General features: G+C 34.4%; 1 protein-coding gene across 1 annotated transcript in view; it reads left to right on the top strand.

The window, feature by feature from the left end:
* The first annotated feature begins 2403 nt into the window (after positions 1-2403).
* Positions 2404-6785, top strand: part of LOC134792172 (cytochrome b5-related protein-like) — a 526347-nt gene continuing 521965 nt past the window's right edge. Inside the window, exon 1 of the mRNA XM_063763409.1 lies at positions 2404-2417. The gene's annotated coding sequence lies outside the window, so the exon portion shown is untranslated. The remainder of the gene's footprint in view (positions 2418-6785) is intronic.

The raw sequence follows: 6785 nt of genomic DNA, 5'->3' as shown, positions 1-6785 counted from the left end.
CTGTATTTATGCTACTGAAATAATAACAGTGTTTGTTTTCGCTTCTGGAACTGTTTCAGAGTTAAGTAACTAAAGCAACGTTTTCGCAGCTTTTAAAAACAAGTATTTCCATCGAACAATTGCAGTTATCGCCGATGACTAGGTATCGTAAACCATCCGTTGTTTGTCACCCTTTATTTATTTTGCCAAAAACGCAGAAACGAGTACTCTCGCTTTTGCAAACAACACCATTCGAAAAAACTCTTAACGTTTGGCGTTCCGCCAAATTTTGTACATTACGGATTCTTTTGATACACAGATTTTTAGATAATTATACTTTTCCTACAACATTATGGACTTGTTTGTTTTATTTGCACACGAAACGTTGCAGAGGTAAATAAAAAAAATGTACATAATATACTTATGCTGTGTATTGATTTATAATAAGCAAGCACTTTTGGAACAAGGAAACAATTCAACTTTTTTTGTTAAAAAAATTTGATTTGTGTTATTTTAAGTAGGATCAAGTCGATCCCAGTCCTGCTCTTGCAACCCGGAGGTACGGTCACATAGGGGAGAGCGGGAATGGAAGGGGCCGTAAGCCCTGAAAAAACGATATTAGATATAATTTTACTGAATATTAGGTATGCCTATTCTTAAGGGACTGATTACCAGTGCGCCGGACGATTACATCCTGTCAGTTTAGCAAAAGGTGACAGTTCCGAACAACTGACAGGCTGATATTGTCCGGCGAACTGGTAATCTGTGGGCCCCTTTACTATTTGCAAAATAAATAAAGAAAACTCAGTTTTTTTTATTTGCCAATCTATGTGATGGATTGACTTACAATACAAAAAATAATGAGTCCTAACGTTTTTTGTCAAATAATTTAGCGTGTTAATAAGGCTCTCTTAAAACCCCGGGGCGCTCCCATCACATTGGTCGGTGAAAGGGTTAGTTTTCGGAAGCCCTCAGGCTTGGGAGAGTAACATAAAGGAAACTTCTTGTTGTTAATCAAAGATTACTGAATAAAAGGGAAACCCGAAGGCCGAATGCTTTAACTTTAGTTGAAAAAGGTTTCTGAGTTTCTGTACACACAATTGACACTGCTATTTGGTTATTGTACTAATTTTTTCCTTCATATTAGGGTCCCCTTTCCTGTTAACCAATTTGTTGTATTCTATTTAGAATTATCCAATACAATTTAAGTGTCAGAATTTATTATCTAGACATTCTATACCTACTACAAGGGCAAATTACCAAGAACGGCGGCATACACTGCGGATCCTTATTAAGTTTACATAATGTCATAGCAAACAGCTCCCCTGGATATTTGGAAAGCCTTGCTTTGTAGTACAAAAACAAATAGAACAGACAGAGCTTAGTGGTTTTAAGCCTGTGTACTTAGCGCGAGATAAGGGTACTTCAATATTATATTATAGTAGATTTATGACAGTAATAAAATGTTAAATACATACTTTTTGTGGTTTACGTACATCTGAGTATTGGTGCCAAATTCATCATACTGTTTAGGTAGTATATATGTATCTACTATAATTATTTATTTTTACCGATGGAAGACGGAAGTCAATTCATGCTGCTCTTACGAATTTAAATCACAGTTTTCTAACATCAATCGTCTTCGCAGTATTATTAGGCCGTGGATAAAATGATAGTAACTACAGTAAATAAGTAAAGATTGTTTCAAAATATTTCGTATTTATTTGGCGCGATTGTAACGTGATAAACATCCAAAAGCAGAGAAGGAAGAAAAACGGCGTTTCAGCGACAAAAATATCCGGTCACTCATTTCCGCCCTACCCAAGGCATTTTAATTTTGGTGATACCAAATTTAGACAACATTTAGAGTCAATGAAAAAATATACTTTATTGATGGTAAGATTTTGTATCGCCTTAAATAAATTATGGAACCCTTCAATGTTTACTGCGTGAACGATAATTGTGTTTTTTCTAAGCAAAAAGTCCTTCTTTGTGGCTTGCCATAAGGCCCATAAGGACGCTTTGACAGGTTATTCGTATAAAGATACAGGCAAATCTCTTCCTTATGGATACGAAGTTACATATGTCTTTGCTTATGGTAAGCGACAAAGTGGGACCTTTGACTAGACTTCGACGCAATTGCAAACGGTCTTTTTTTTATAAGGTGTCCTACTGCTGGGCAATGGCCTCCCCCCTAGTCTTCCAATCCTCCCGATTAACTGTAGCATCCGTCCAGTAGCTGAGAAATGTGTCCTGGTCGTCCCGCCATCGCCTTATAAAATACCTTTTTCTTAACTTGTATCCTGACCTTGAAACATCTGCTGTTTTGGAAGAGCAAGTTTTGATAAGTACTTACAAGTTACATCATTATAGTGTTTCTGTAAAAAAACTGGAGTAAGTTGTAGTTAAACTTCAAAGGATATAAATAAATAAATAGACTTTACAAAATCACTTCAGTCCCGCATTGTGCGTGTGACAACCCATTTAATTGGCTGAGGAAGATTAGAACAGGCATGTTGCAGAGTCCATAACTGAAACGTAAAATGAAATAAAGTAAAGTACAAACACAGTTCAAGATAAATAACCCTATATGGAATAAGAATATACCTACGTGTGCATAGCATGCATAGCAATAAACAAATTATGATTGATTTGCCTAGCATTTAACATATAAGATAAGATAAGATAAGATAAGATAAGATACATTTATTGATAAAATTGTACAAATTTTACACGTCAATTCAATGTGGATTCTTTTAACATATAATATTTACTATGCTATACAATGTCAACCATATTATTATAAATATATTTAAGTATATGGGTAACGTTACAATGTTCGATTTGTCTTCTTCTTAGTTCTATAACCGTAACCGTATAACCGTATAATATATATTTAAATAGTACTAACTATAGGTATTAAATATTCACTGCCTTATCAATTGTCACCTACCAGCTAAGACACTATTGTACCAACTTATTATTTGCAAATAAATACTTACTACTTCCTACTACCAAAAAGAATAGATAGTATAGAGGGGTCCTGTCATTGTAAATTTTGTAGTCACTGTAAATTTACTGCCATCTATCGACACACGACTAAAACTGAAAATGAAAACGTATAAAGTTATCAAAAAATGTATATATATGGATAAATGATTTTATTATTTTTATATCTTTTTGATCCATGTTCATTCACTGATATCTATGTGTTAAAATGGTTAAATATGAAACGGTGTCGTCACGCCATCTAGCCGAGGATAGGCTAAAGGTGTGTGCGCCATCTATTCGAGAATGACTTTTGCTTGAATTCCGAGGCACGTTTTTTCCTTAGACTTTATTCGTCTTATACGAAGTTACATATGTCTTTGCTACTACATAACATAACCGACTTTTGACAGCGAATCACATTGTTTCCATACGTTTTCGTAACTCAGTGGAAGATTTTTTTTAAAACCCCAAACAATCCTCAAGAATTCAAAGATGGAACAATAAATATAAGTTTCTTTTTAAACTGATTCTGGCAGCCGAATAGCGGAAATTCGGTACAAATATCCCGCCAGCGGTATCGTATAATCTATTGTTCTTTTAAAATTTACTGATGTAGTGGTAGTGCCGGAAACAGCGAAGCAATTTGGAAATTCTTGTAAACTGCCTTTAAATTAGGTACAAGTCGAAAATGATTTCGCTTTGTAGTTTCGTTTTCGCTCGTATTATTATCCCCGATGGAGGATATTTACCTAGGTAGTTAATAACAATTTAATAATATTATAAGATTATCAGACTATTTATTTTACCTCCGCTGAATTGGTTAGTATGAATGAGGTAAATACATTATCTTATCAGTGTTCACCATAGTAACGTTCTCCATAAAGACTAGTACCCGTACCACGAGTCACTGACAGTATCATCACTGACATATACACTAACGTCTACAAAATTCACGTTTTATACATCTCGCTCGCACTAACATGCATAGCGAGACGCATAGATAGTAATTTACGTTCACGCTAGCTTTTATGTCAGTGTCCAACTGCTAGCTGTACCTATAGGAGTTATAGGACACTAGATGCGTATACCTACATAGCTCGGGCTAGCCCTGAGTAGACATTATATACACTTTACTAGAACAACACCTATACAGGGTTATTCAGGAGACGTGGGCAGGACTAACACTACGCATTTCGTAAATTATAAGCAACTGCTTCGTATCAGTATTAGTGAATTTTGAAGTGGTGTTGAAAAAAAATTAATAATTTATTTACGACATGCGGTCACCCTAAAATTAGAATACTAAACTAGGTACCGATATTCTGTGTCAAATTTATATTAATTTATTAATGTCATCATACTTTTGAGAACTCGTATCTCAGCCAAGTTTGACAGTTTATTTTCTTCGTAATGAAAATGCTGTCATTACGATTAAAGAGGTTTTATGTTTATTAATTAGGCCTTGTAGGGTGACCATGATTCTACAGAATTAAATTTTCCCTCACCAAAAAGTTAAAAAATAGGAAAGAGTGTGGTTGTTTCACCTAACGGTCGGTGATCGATCAATTATCAGTTACTGAGTGTGCAGGATTAGTCCTGCTCACGTCTCATGAAAGTCAAAAGTAAAAAAAATACTGAACTAAGTGTACAACAAATCTTTCTTCGTAGAAATATTAAAAGGAAACAAAGCAAATACCTATGTTATTTCTTTCACAGCTGCCGCGGCCACATATTCGTTCGATCCGCCAAAGAGGCACAGATTTAAAAAACAGCGAGATTTTGACAAAAGAAAAATTGAAGATCTCGTTGATTTAGCAAAAAATATAGGAAGTACTGACTCATAATATCAACTTACCTACTCAATATTGTACATTGTGCAATTTGGGAGGGACGGACAAAATTGTTAACAAGAGTCAAGAGAAGAGTTTTCTATGACGTGTTACATGTTTTTCATCACACTTGCAAACATTTTTTAAGGAAAATAAGGTAAAATTACAGAATACTGATATTAAATACTTATAATATAACTTATTTAAACATAAAACCAAAAAAAAAAATACAGTTTTTAACCCTTTTCCAGACAATTCTTATTATTTATCGATCACATACGCGCCAATAGAATTTCAACCTTAGTAATTCGATTTAAGGTTACAAATTAGATTGGTCTTTCGGGAAATATGACTTGTCTTCAAATTAATGATCAAAGCTGGATTAAATAATTGGAATATTTTTGCAATTTTTGGGAAACCCTTTAGATTGGCGAGGCCTGGGAAAGGGTTAAAGTAAGACTCATTAATAGCTTGAGATCCCTATGTATTTTATTTACTTTTCTATTAATTATTTAGGGTATTGCGAAACCTTTAGCTTGTCTTTCTTCTTGGATTTCACAGTTGGCAACAATCCTTTGATAGGGCCATCCATGAAGTATCTAAGCTGCACTCAGGCTAGGAGCCGTGACGCAGTGACGTCGCCCGATGTCTAAAACGTGCTCAACACCTTATTCAGCCACACTTGATACGAACAAAGAAATACGAGGGTTGCACTGAAAATGTCGGGAATAGAGAAAACTGTCGCATCTAGACAGTCAATCTTTATTGTAATGCATACTTAAACTCAAACTGACCACGCATATAAATTTTCTTTTGAAAGTAATCATTCTGTAATGCACACGGCTCATAATCCCAAAGTCCTTTTTGTATGGCGATTTTGGGGCCTTAGTGGTTTTGTATGAAATTCGTGGAGTAGCCAACGGAATTGAAGTTTTTTTACATATATATATATATATAAAAGATTTTTTTACTGTTGTCATATGAATATTTAGGAATGTCGAAATCTGCCGATATGCAACTTTTTTGGCAGTCTTTTTAATTAACAGCACAAATGCGATTTTAATTTTTGACGTCGCTTTGGAATGACATGCTTCTTTAAGATCACCCATGGGATAAAATGAAAGTGACTTTCATATTTAATTTTAACTGCAAACGAGCGTACGATGAACTCTAGTTCATAAAAAAATAACAGAAGCCCATTGTAACTTTTATTTGTTCGCTGAGGGCATATTGAAAACCGTTTAAAAATATGATCCGAAAAATCACTTGGCCAAAAATTCAAATAATGTTCGACATACAATTTTCAAATTGCCAGTAATTCTTAAATACAAATGACAACCAAATGGAATATACCTTAAAAGTTTTATAAAGAGTTACATTTTTATAAATTATATACCTGTTTCTATTATGTTATTTCTAAGTGTCCCATTCCCGAATCTTTCAGTGCGACCCTCGTAGCCACTTACCCGTGCCTTCAGCACTACCTACCTATACGAGGAATTTTAAAACCTATTTTTACCCGACTACGGCAAAACCCAGTGAAAGGGTTATGATTTCAGCAAGGTCGTACCGTTCCGAATATGGACTTTTATTTCTAAAATATTGCATACTATCGAGTATGAACTGATCTATATTTATACAGGGTATAAAAGTAAGATAGACAAAAAAGCGTGACAGAGTGGTCAGAAACAAGACAACTTTCGTTGTCTTGTTTCTGACCACTCAGTCACGCTTATATTTTCTTTTTTTTTTAAATAATTAAAAAAAGTTGAATGCTATTGCTTGTCTTTCTACCTGTAGATTATAATTCTCTTGAGAAACTAAATTTCACCCCATTCAATAAGCTCCACTCCGTCACATTTTTTGGGGACAAAAACAAGACAACGAAAAGAATGTTGACCCAAGTATACAGACACAGGCAATCATTCCATGACTATAAAAATATTTAAAACCTTTATATTTAAACTTATTGAAAGTAGGTACGAA

This window comes from Cydia splendana, chromosome 7, assembly GCF_910591565.1.
Source record: "Cydia splendana chromosome 7, ilCydSple1.2, whole genome shotgun sequence".
In the NCBI taxonomy this organism is placed as follows: domain Eukaryota; kingdom Metazoa; phylum Arthropoda; class Insecta; order Lepidoptera; family Tortricidae; genus Cydia; species Cydia splendana.
Note: the sequence above shows the minus strand (reverse complement) of the source record. Positions and strands in the feature narration are given on the sequence as shown.